Genomic DNA, 12,412 nt, shown 5'->3' with positions numbered 1-12,412 from the left:
CTTTCAAACGCTGTAGCAACTAACCTTACCTTATAAAGCACTTCACCGAAATAGAAATTTTTACTTTATACCTCCTCTGGAAGGATAAAGGGGAAGTGAACATAAAAATAAAAAGTAACGGTTGCTCAGGTGCAAATGCTCATGGCTTGTATGCAAACACAGTAGCATACAAATCAGAAATATATGCAGTTGGTGTTTCAAAAATGCTTATTTGATTTGATTGAAAACAATAACAAATTATTAATTTAAACAGAAAAATACAATGGAGAATTAAGGACTGAATAAAAACATTTCACTAGAGGCCCAAAAAATCAATAAAGAGAACAATACTTATTAAAACCTAATTTGGTTTTCAGAGAAACAGGAGTAATCAGAGTAATAATAAAAACAAATATGTAAAATAACATCTTGATAAGGGAATTGGATAGCACTGAATATAAACAAGGAATTGTATAAAACGAGAAGGAGGTAAAATTACCTAAGATTAGTTTTCTGGTCAGAAAAGTTACGGACTCTGAAAAAGATTTTTTGGTGTACATCAAAACCAAAAAAGAAAAACCTACCAAGGCCGCTAGATCATCATAAAACAAACTGTAAAACTCTTAATACTGAGAATATGCAGAACTACATATTCTTGTAACATCCATCCCATGATATTGATGGTAGTAGCCTATTTGTCAGTAATCCAAAGCGTACTGAACAACAGCTATTGAAGGTATCTCTGTCAACAGAATCAGATCATTTTCAAGCAGAAGTCACTGTGACTTTTCAAAAAGGACAATTAGGGAAGTGAACAGTCATCTTTAAGACTGCGATCAACATCAGGCAGTTAAAGAAATGGCTTATATGGGAATTGATGAATAAAGATGGATAATAAAATTAATAACAATCAACACAGTTTTATGAAAACCAAGATCTCCTATGGTAAGCTAATAGCTTTTTAATGAGATCTCTCTGTGTTACAGAGATGTAATTCTTTTGTAAACCATTAAAGAAGTATCGAGGGACAAAATGATTAATTAAAATCATACAAAATCAATACAACACATTTAAAATTATTAAAATGTAGCTAGATAGGTTTCAAACTGCAACTGCAAACAGCAGTCATTGAGCATGTATGTTTCCCACTTGTTTTCTGTTACTTAGACTTAGGAAATGAGCTGGGAGACACAAACCACCACTGATCAAGCTGTCTGATGATGCAGAGAAAAGAACCGTTAGATAGTGTTGACGACAGACAGAGGCAGAAGGATGCAAGACACTTGGTAAACTAGCACAAAGTCATCGTCTTGGGACGAGGCCATACTTACAGGATAGGTAAATCTATCCTGGGAAGCAATGACTACAAAGGAGTTAGGAGTCCGGACAGATAATCAGAACAATGGCAGGTCCCTATACGAGTCCGTGGCCGTATCGCTACATATACTGTAACAGTGAAAAGCTTGTGTTTCCTTTATAGTGGTGACATTGTACAGAGAACCTACAGCATGATTCATTCAAAAGAGCACGCATTGCCCAGAGGTCACACAGCACCAGTGGCATACAGCTTAGGAACGGTGCAGTTTCAACCCGCCTTTTGCGTACCCAGGACAAAGCCTCACCCAGCCCATCATTCTTCCGAAGTGACGCCAGCGTGACCTTCTCCCAGGTGTCTGGCTCCACGCTGACACGGGTAATTTCAACCATGTCAGACAATGCCATCGTTTTGTAGATCAAGAACGGAGCAATCAGCGTTATGGATGTTTGTGGCAAGAAAATCAACTGAATATTTAATGAAAAAGTGAATATAAAGAGAAATAAGAACACTTTAAATACTCAAGCCATTTCTCTCCAGGAAGACACGGTTATTCTAAAGGGCGTGTTCACTTAAAACAATGTAAGTTCTACTGATACTATTTTTTCCCAAAAAGTGTAGCTTCTGATTTGTGATTATGTCAAAGCTTACCATCACAAAAGCCAAATATAAAGTGAAATTTAACTTGGTATCTTGATTTCCCCACATTCTCTAAAATAGAAAGATGCCTACTTTGAAAAGGTGACCAAACTCATCATGGATTTCTACAGGTGATCTAATAATACATCTTTTACACTAACATTTCATTAATGTATAACAACAAGCAACTTGCTCTCTTCTCAGCTAAAATCACATATAAGACCTACAGTAAAATACACAACATATTACTTTGTGGATATGTTGCTTTATGTTTCCATGCTATCATATCTGTTCTCCATACTCCAGTGTCCATCATAAACAGACTTGCTTTACTGTTCTGAAAATATATTTTTAAATTTCTTCCTATTAAAATACCTTCTCCTTTTATTAACTTAGTTCCTTCACCTTCTCAATATCCAAATATATTGTTACCTATAGACTTGCTGTGAGTGCTCTGGGAAACTCTGGTACCATACCAATGATCTCAGGGATGCATAAATGTGTATCTTCCCCAGACCCCCACAATAACAGTAAGAGGTCAGCTCTCAGACAACAATGTCAATTTCTCCGTGTTTAGCTTTCAGGAAAATTCTAGAAACTCTGGAGAAGGGCCTTGAATTCAACTGAGGACCCTGACGCATAGTTTGAATTTCACTAGGATACAATAATGTGTCAAACGTCCTGTTTAAATTGCTATTTTCTACCATTTGACAGTTTCTTTGGAAAAAAACTGTAATTAAAATTGACCCAGTGGGAAAATCAAATGATCAAAAGAACCTGAGGTCCATTTTCTTCCAAATGTAAAGCTTATCATAAAAATTCTGTTTCCAGTCTGCCTCTGAGACATCCCTGCAGTGTAAAGCAATAAAATGTCTTCTGGCTATCCAGAAAACTGTTTTAATCCAAACAGCAAAATCAAAGGAGAGAAGAGGGACCAGGAGGGAGATGAAGAATAGGATCTTAAGTAGATATGAAAGCCACCACACAAGGCTCTTTTTTTGTAGTTAAAACAGTGACTGTACCCAGCCTGTGATTTTTTTAGAGTTTACACAGGAGTCAAAAGACTGAGCATCAGTCAATGTTACTGCCTTTGGGCTTTACTAGAGTCAAACTATTTAGTGCAAATAATATATGTTTTTCTCCCAACAAATGCGTAATTTCTGCTTTATTTAAAAACAGCACGGTTACAAGAGGCACCTGTGTATCTGCAGGATCAGGGACAAAGCGTTGTCAGTAAAGCAGCCGACACCCACTGTTTCCCCTCAAGGCAGGCCCATACGCTGTTCCTCGTGCCCCCAAGCCTGGAAGAGAAAGACAGAATTCCACGTTGCTTCACGAAGCAGCCAGCAGACTCCTCAGAATTGCTTTAAAGAAGCGTGCTTTGAGACTGGACGTGTTAAGCACTTTTTAATGACTCTTCCTAGCAGTCAATGCCTGCTTAAACTCTGACACCCTCGTAATCAGGCCACCCGCTGAACAACTTTGCCTTTGCTTTATCACTGAATTTTTGCTTTTGATGCCATGTTAACGCCAAGGATGGAGGCTTCGCCCTACCGAACAGCTGCTACCCATCCCAACCCACCCCGAGGTCCCCTAACGCGTCAGCGCTCCACGGCCACGCTCGGCGGCGCCCAGGGTTTCTGCTCCCTGTAGCTGCGGCTGTGACGGGTCCCCGCGGCCGAAGGCCTGGGCTCACCTCAGGCTCCGCGCCCCGGCAGCGCCAGGGAGGCCTGTGGCGAACCGAGGCCTCCGCGCCTGAGCCGCACCCTGGCCCACACGAGGAAGCCGCCTCCCGCTCCTCCGGCGGATGACGCCCCACCACTGACGTCGAATCCTCATGCAGATTACGTCGCACCCTGAGGCTGGCGTCACCGCGTCGTCGAAGGTGACGCCAGCCCCAGGGTTCACCGCCACCGCCTCCCCGCCAGCAGGTGGCGCCGCACCGCTGATGGCGCCGGCGTCATGACGTCACGCCGTCCGCCGCTGCGCGGCGCGGCTCGCACGGCCGCCGCTGTCACAGCGCTGCCCCGCCCGGTCGGCCCGCCGCCCCGGCCCGCCGCTCACCTCTCCGCCGCGGCACGGGCTCCCGCCGCTCCTCGCGCCCCGCCGCCACGGCGGGGAGCTCCGGTGTCCAGCCGGAGCGCATGCGCGGGGCACCAACCGTCTCCCTTGACCCGCAACGGGCACGGTGCGCATGCGCGAGGACCCTGTCAGCGTCCCGCCGGCAGGGCCCGCGCATGCGCGCACGGCCAGGGCCGCACCCTGCCCGCGCAGGCGCACGCGCTTCCCGCCAATGGTTGCTATGGTGATGTCCCCCTCTCCGTCTCCGTTCGCGTTGCCCCCCTGGCAGGCCCCCCCGGTCAGCGGGGGCTGGGGGCGACCCGCGGCGCTCCCTGCTCCTCGCCCCGCGGAACGGCCGGCAGCCTCCCGCCGGGCAGGCAGCCGCGCCTCCTGAGGCGAACCCAGCCCCAGGCGGGCAGTACGGCGGCCAGCGGGGGCGGCCGTGCTCCAGGGGAAGCGGCGGCGGGCCCGGCCGCCTCCCGCGGCCTTGCAGCGCGTCAGGGCCTCCGCCGAGCCCGGCCCCGGCCCGGGGAACGTACAATGCTGGAGCGTTTGATCAGGGCCTCGGCTCTGATTGTAACTGCGGTGAATAACTAGTCTGGACAAAATACCACCGAAAGAGGAAAGCATACAGCTATTAATATTTTTAAAGAATTCCAATCTAAATACTCCTCTATAGAAAAATATAAATTGTAAAAAGGGAGAGGAATACATACCACCTGCTCATGAGCATGGAACTGTCATGCAGAGTCAGTCGTCTTCACATCTAAAACCTAAGGTGCAGTTTGCAGGCTGCAGAGCTGCAGCTAAAGCCCATTGTAATTGTGATGCTTTGGGGTTATAATGAATGCTGTGCTGCTCAGATGGAAATTAATGGAAGTATTGAAATGTCAAGGCGAGCAGTGGCATAGCTCAAGCTTTTACCGAGCTTCTCTGTCAAAAGAAGCAGCCTTTTTATTTCATACTTCTTACTACCTGGGGTTGAACAGGGAAATGGATGCCATTTTTCCACTACATTCAGTTCAGGCTCGGAGATGTCATACTGAATATTAACTTGGAGTCAGGATCAACAATCATTTCCTCCAAATGAATAGTTAATTGTGGCCAAAGGTCTGCAGGTATAAAATCACCAGAGATGCGGTGGGTGTCAGAGAGTTCATGCTCTGGATTTGCGTTTTGAATGCATGTTTTGTGTTGAAATCAGGATTTCTTTCTCAACACTTGGTATGGATGCGGCAAGAACCAAAATTACTCGTGGGTAACACTTCTTTACAGGCCAAGAGGCAGAGGGAAGGGGGTTAGCAGCACACAGAACACGCTGGGGCTGACATTCCTATCAGTCTGCTTCAAAAACATCAAGAGAGGCGCTTTACTAACGAATATGAAGCACTACTACTAATTGTGAGCAATATGATGGCTCCTTTACACGTAACACTTATTTTTGCATAATTACATCTTGATCCGTAATTTGACATCACCAAAAGAAACTGACACTGTCATAGCACTGCCTGTTTGGAAAGCTTACAGAAAAAACCATTAACTACAACTTTTAAAAAGGAACAAGCTCCTGAAGCACCATGCTTTTTCACTTCCAGCAAAGCAATTTATTTTTTAACCCATGTGAAATTCAAACAATTTTAGCTGGAAACCCTTGAATTTTAAGCAAAGAATTGGTGCCTTTCGTTATTTTGGCAGGACTGATCGGTGTTTTTTCTGCAGTGAATCTCCCCAGGAGATGCAACATGCCGTGTCAGTATGAGAACCCAAAACTGATATGAAGAAATCCTTTGGTTTGTGTCTTTCAACATGTCTGCTAGTTTATTCAAGTTCTTTCTCGAGTTGCTACACTTACGGGAATTAGAAGCACTCTGAAGAAAATCCTGCAACAACTTGCAAGCGAACATTGCACAAACATACTGAAAAATACTCCGGTTACGACGTACTGACACCGCGTTGGTTCCACAAGGACGGCTAAGCCAAGTCACAGTAACATTTTGTTGCACAATACCCTAAATGCGAACTGAATTCAAAAGCACCAAATATTTGAAAGAATAACCCAAACTAAGCATTGGAGAAGCAGGAAACTTAGTTTAGGGAAGACAGTTTATCCCAAGCAAACTGAGCTTTGCCTTCATATCCTCACCTGTATTTTCAGCAGGTGAGTTGAGGCCGGGACCAAGCGGGCGAGGCTGACCCTGACAAGCAGCCCAGGTAAAACGTCGGCTTTCGGCAAGCGCCAGCTCACGTTCCCGTCCCACCAGCTACCGCACAGCACAGCTGGTATCGCACCCGAACGGCCGCGTCCTGCCTGGGAGGTGCTGCTGAGGAGGGCACCAGGAGGACTTGGAGAGGCATCTCCAGAAGGTGCCGGACAGCCTGCAAACCCCGTCACACACCTGCAGTCGGGGAAACCGCCCACCGGCGTTCGAAGCTGCGCTGAACACAGCAAACGCGCGCCTTCAGCCAGACCAGCCTCCACACTGCGGCTGCCAGGCAACGCTGCAGCCTCCAGCTCTTCTACTGCGTTTCACGTAGTCAAATGCAATTTTCTATTCCAAAAGTGCTGAGGTGCCCAAGAAAAGGGCCCCTGAGAAATGTATAACATGCACAAGCATCTACTTTTTCACCACTTGTATCCTTTAAAGCTTACCGCACTCAATGCGAGGAACGCAAACGTCCTGAGCCTTTTAAAAGTCTGCATTGAAAAGAGCCAAAGAAATTGCGGTATTTCCAATACAGACGAGTTCAAAAGCACCAACATTTGACAGTACGTACTGGCTACCAATCTGGTATCTATTTCACAGGATGTTTCAAGGCCTCTAACCATTCCTGAAGGCAACAAGGACGTGGTTGCTGCAACAGGTTCTATTCGGTATTTGTGCCCAACATCAGCTAGAAGACGCAGCCGCAGCTACAGGTGCAGAGAGGAGAAGCACCTCTCCCAGAATCAGGCAGCTGACCAGAGACAGGCTCTCTGATTCCCTATGCAGACCTACTGGACTTCTGCTAGCAATTTTTTAATAATTCACTTTTTTTCCCCACCAGGGAACCGGTCTGGATCAGAGATGGCCTAGGGCCCCAGTGCTTTAACTCTAGTATGAAAATCTTGGCTTAATGTAATGCATGCTAGTGGTACTCTCCCATGAATTACAACGGTATAGATACAGGCGGGTCCCTGAAATAGCAACACTTCGGATACACGTTGCGAAAGACAGGATATTTACTATCACACTTTGGTTTTGAGCTGTCTCTGCAGAAATCAACGATTATGGAACTTGTGGACACTATTGCCAATACTAAAATGTTTTTAAAATAACTGTGCTTGAATTCACTGTGCAATGGTATTTATAGTAAATATGTAAAACTGTTTATCTATATAGCTATGAATATACACATTACACATTATATATACATATACACATCTATCCTCAGTATGCTACAGTCAGCATTTCTCAAAGTTTCTGTTTCACTTTGTTATCTCTGCTCAGCCTGATGGGCGGAGCCACTGATCTGTGTTAAGACTTGTAACGCTCGTGGCTCTTTGCAGCTCCAGATGAACTTTTTAAAGCTTTCAATACAAATTGATTCAATCCAGGTCAGCAGTGACCAGAGAAGCAGCCACGGGGGCCAATTCCAATGAGTAAAGTTTAAGTTTTGCATTAATTTATTGTCTTAATCTGCCCCTCTCATGGACTTTGGCCATGCTAGATGACAGAGCTCGGCACAATACTCAGCGCACTGAGCTTCTTGAAAGGGCAAAACAAGCAACAATGCAGCATCTTCCTCAAGAGCAGGTTGGTTTGTTTGTTTGTTTGTTTCTTTGAAGTGTGAATTTTGGGATGGTGCATGCCACCATAAGTGGCATCCTCTTGTAAGCCTGCCAGAAAAATATGCATGTTTCCATTCAGTAAGTCACACAGCACGAGTTAGTGTGCATATCAAATTAACTTGTTATAAACCAAAATTTGCCTTGTTCTCCCGGGAGGTGAAATCAAATACAATTTCCAGGAAGAATCACCATCATTCAGTGAGGGCACTGGGCATTAAACACATGCTAAGAATCTCTAAACACATTAAAAATACAGTGGCCCAACTGAAAAAAAAAAAAATCCATATCCTTTGATGTCTTGCAGCATATTGCAAGATAACTTAGAACACTTGCTTTTTTAAAATATCTGCTAAACCACTTGAGACAGTCCAGTGACTGAGATACATCAGTGAAACAAAACTCAAGTTGAATCTCCCTCTACCTCCTGTCACAGCTCTGACTTCCTGCGTTTCTAAGAGTTTAATTTGGAACAGTTCCATGAAGGATTTACTTACTGATTTACTTCTGGATCAGGTTTTAACCCCAATTACCCCTTATTTACTTGGGCTGCAAAAGGAGAACCAAGCTTTGCTTGGCTTCACAGACTGCTTCTTTGGTAACTACTATTACCTGACCCCAAATCCCTTCCAGATCATATCTTGACATTTGGAATAAAGTTGGACAGATATGTTTAATGGACTATTCGTTACAATACCTTTTGCCATATAGATTTAAAAAGAGGAGGAAACTCTGCTTCTTTCACCCGTTTTTCATCCTTTCTGCTGCTGTAAATACATCAACAGCAATGAGACAATCAGGAGTCCTTACAAATTTAAGTACTCACAGAAGCCTTTGGCCCTTGCTCTCCTGCCAACTATTCCATTTCAACCAGGACTTACGGCAGACTTTTTTACCCATTCCCACTCGTTCACGCTCCAGACTGTTTCCAGGAGGAGTGCGATGGGAAGGGGCTTGTGATTTGAGATAAAATTCTTGCTAGAAGGGGCTCCAGGTCTGACAGTGGGAGACAGCACCAAGGAGCACCCTTCTGTCGTGGGCGAGAACGGGAAAATGACTGTCCAGGCAGATAAACTGCCCTCTTGGCCTGGACGGTGCGGTAACCACAGCATCGGCCACTAAGTGTTCTAGAGAAGATGGAGGTTAAGTGTAAAGGAGGAGGTAAAGGAGAAACGGAAGATGATTCTGAGGGAGAATTACTTCTTTTTTTCTGGAAGAAAAGCTTCCTGCTGATGAAAGAAAAGGAAAACGTGTGTGCGACCCACTCCAGAAGCATCAGGAGGTGAGCTGTTCTGGGTTGAGAAAGATAGCAAGATAGATTTTAGCATGCCATCCTCTTCTTCCCAAGCAATAGGGGAGACAACCAGCTGAAAAGGACTTTGTACAGGATAATTCCAGTAAGCAGCCAAGCTTCCAGGTCTCCTCTGAAATCCCAGGAATTTTTGAACCCGGGGGTTACTGTGAAAGCACATGATGTCACCGGATAAGGTGCCCTGGGAAGAATTTCCAAATGAACAGGGGATTGGGCAGAGATGCTCTTGAAGTTGCTGTTACATTAGTGCTGATTGCCTCATCCAAACCCAGCAGGTACTTGTCTTTATGCCTCTGGATCCTGGAGGAGGTTTGTTTCACTTTTCGCTGGGATTCTCGAGTTCTGGGCTGTGTCCCTAACTCAGATTCACTGTGTTTCTTAGGGAAATGTATTTAAGCTCCATGCAGACCTTATTTGTACAATAAGAATAATTCTGACTTGCTTCACAAGGAGGGTGGGAGGATTAATTAACAATTGTGAGGCACTACAGAAGTGCTAAACATTATTAATGGCTCCCAAGTTTTCTTCTTTTGGAAACAGTGGCCATTTCTTCCCATAATGTTTTAAACAGTTGCTGCTCAAGGAGCTTAGATTGCAGATTCCTGGCCTGTGGTTTGTCCATAAATCATAGACCTGGAGCCTACCCAAGACACTCTCGATAGTCTCAGCAGGAAGTCTGGACGAGAGAAAACTCCATTCTCAATCTGGCCCAGTGAACTACTTTATGGGCCGGTCCAGTTTCAAGGTCCTGAGCCAGACGTGAGAGGGACTCTGTCCAAGTTTAAAAGCACGAGGTCTCAGGAACGTCCTTTCAAACTGGATTTCACTGCCTATAAATATTTTCCATCTTTTGCCCTGGAGGATATAGGTTTGACTCCACAGCTGATGAGCCTGGGCAGAGCAGGAGAGAAGGCCACGCTGTTTATCACCAACAGTTTGTCAGCGCACAAAGTTTTAACTTGTAGAAAAAAGAACCCAACCCATGCTCAAAGCCACTTCTGAACAAAAAATCCCCCAAAAAACAACAAGAAGAAAAAGAGACAGGCAGCAGTTAATAAGGTCCCAGTAAAAATCAAACCTGATAGATCAATTTTCTGCACAAAGCAGGGTTCAGCATTGCTTACAGCCAGGAAAACAAATAAGCTCCATGAGATTCTTCCAGGGTGGAGATCCCCAATTCCAACCCATGGGGAAATTTGGAAAAGGAAGAAGGACACAACTAGCCTGTGCTGGGCACTTCACAGCACCATTCCCACATGTTGCACACTTGGGACTCTTGGTTCACCTCAATATGCTAGAAAAATCAGGGGGCACTACTCTCGCTGCAGGAAGAGCACAAGCCAGATGGAAACTAGTTAGTGATACAGCACTTTTGAGGATGAGTAATTTAGTATCTGAGTGGAGAGGATGGGAGCTGGAAGCGCACAACCGCGGCTTCACCACTACAAACAGCACTGAAGTTCTGATGGAAGATCCACACAAGCCGCCTCTGCTTGCACAGCATGTTTTGAGGTTGTACAGAAAGTGAAAAACCAGGCTCTAACTAGCTTCCCATGCCTCCCTTTTACCACCACGTTTGAAACAACTCATCCTTTACACCGCTCGTTTACCGAAGACCCACCGTTGCATTTCACGTGAAGGCCCTTTCAGAGCCAAAGACATCTACAGACTAGCTTTCGAGCAGCTCGCCTGTATTTCTATCAGCACTTTAGTTTGTCTTCATCAACATGATGCCATACATCCCCCTTTTCCACTAGGATCTCTTCTGTTAGCCATGCATAAAATCTTCACACACCAGCACTCTCTGCAGGTCTTTGCAAAATAAAAGGGAAAGCTGAGTCTGAGAGGTGAGGACCCGGAGAGGCTGCTGGTGCATGCAATGATGAAGCTTAGACAAAGCAGCATGACAAAGTATGTGAGATTTGGGTCAAAGCACCCTCCTGATCCTGCTGCTACTGCTCCTTGCTGCATACGGGCTCCCAGGATTATCACCACCCCTCACCGTGTTTGATGGGTACAGTGACAAAGGGTAGGTTTGCACTCCAGTAACAGAAATCTTATTTGATCTTTTAGTCACAAATCTTTCATGGCAAAAAATTAGCACCTCCAGGGCTGCTGGGATTCCTGGAGGATTCCCAGGACTGGAGAGGTTAAAGACGTGTCAGACAGTTCATAACCGTCTCACAGTAACCATGCTCTGCTTCTCACTGCATCAAATTTTATAAACTAGCACCCAGCTTCAGGCATTACATCAACAGATGCTATTTTTAGGCACTTTAGCAGTGAGCACCAGGTGACCAGCTTGCAGGCTACTGCACTCACCTGCCGTACTGCCGGCACCAGAAAATCACCGAAGGTTTTAATTTCTTCAGTCTGTGTTCATGGAACACCCTGCATTGTGAAGTGGCCACATTGTATTGCTCCTTTCAAGTGTCCTACAAGGGTCTGTACATCCGTGTATAGCATCTAGTAATTTTTGCTGCACATTTACGTCAATTTGGATGGCAAAGGATCTTACATCTACTCAGAAGACAGGAATGCTGCCCAGTCTCTGAAGTGCATAGGTGAACTCCACATATGTTGTCTACTTCCAGGAGCAAAACCTTATGCATGTTTACCGATGCCAGCTTAGCTGCTGGCTTACTCTTCTAATCTTTGAGTATGGACAATTTAAGGGTATTTTCTTAGTGCACAATCAAGGAATCCCAGCATAATCAAAAGATGCCATCTATATCTTACCAGGAGCTGGATCAAGAGCTGTGTCCTCTAGCTGAGCTACACAGCTACCCTAGGGATGTAGAAGGTGGCTCCTTGTTCTTCTCAACACCCCCTAAACTGTCACGTTAGTTCCTCTTCCGCATCTGAATAAAAATGAAATTTAGGTGATGTTAATAAAACTTCTAAAATGGTACCCCATGCAGCAGCCCCTTTTCATTCCTCTTTGCAGAGTCAGGCTTCCTTTAGCTGATTGGAGCTCACGGTGTTCAGGGAAAGAGCTGGAGGTTGTCCTGGCCAGCAGAGCATCCAAACAGTTAACCAAATCCAGTTCCAGCAACTTGATCCGGCAATTCAAAGATAAGCTAAACAAATATCACAGCTGTCTCAAAGCCCCCACTGAGCAAGAGAAAGAATTCTTGAAAACCAGTTTGCATGGTGTAAACCAGACGCACAGAGGGAAATCTAGTGCAGCATTTTCTGTTACAAAGGCCTCTTCTGTTGAACGGCCATTGCTCCTTAGAAAGGATTCAAAGGGCTAAACTCCATTTTCAAAGACACGGCT

General features: G+C 45.2%; 1 protein-coding gene across 3 annotated transcripts in view; it reads right to left on the bottom strand.

Moving 5' to 3' along the window:
* The window catches only part of SLX4 (SLX4 structure-specific endonuclease subunit), a 36,111-nt gene extending 31,981 nt beyond the window's left edge, over nucleotides 1-4,130 (bottom strand). Inside the window, exons 1-2 of one of the 3 annotated variants that reach the window (XM_075165945.1) lie at nucleotides 3,998-4,130; nucleotides 3,131-3,234 (exon numbers count right to left, since the gene is read on the bottom strand). The gene's annotated coding sequence lies outside the window, so the exon portion shown is untranslated. Of the gene's footprint in view, nucleotides 1-3,130; nucleotides 3,235-3,515; nucleotides 3,826-3,997 lie in introns of those variants that run through there. The other 2 variants (XM_075165943.1, XM_075165944.1) reach the window with 2 other exon arrangements.
* Between the last annotated feature and the right edge of the window lie 8,282 nt (nucleotides 4,131-12,412).

This window comes from Calonectris borealis, chromosome 16, assembly GCF_964195595.1.
Source record: "Calonectris borealis chromosome 16, bCalBor7.hap1.2, whole genome shotgun sequence".
Classification (NCBI taxonomy): domain Eukaryota; kingdom Metazoa; phylum Chordata; class Aves; order Procellariiformes; family Procellariidae; genus Calonectris; species Calonectris borealis.
The sequence above is the reverse complement of the archived record's forward strand: the minus strand, read 5'-3'. Positions and strand labels throughout refer to the sequence as shown.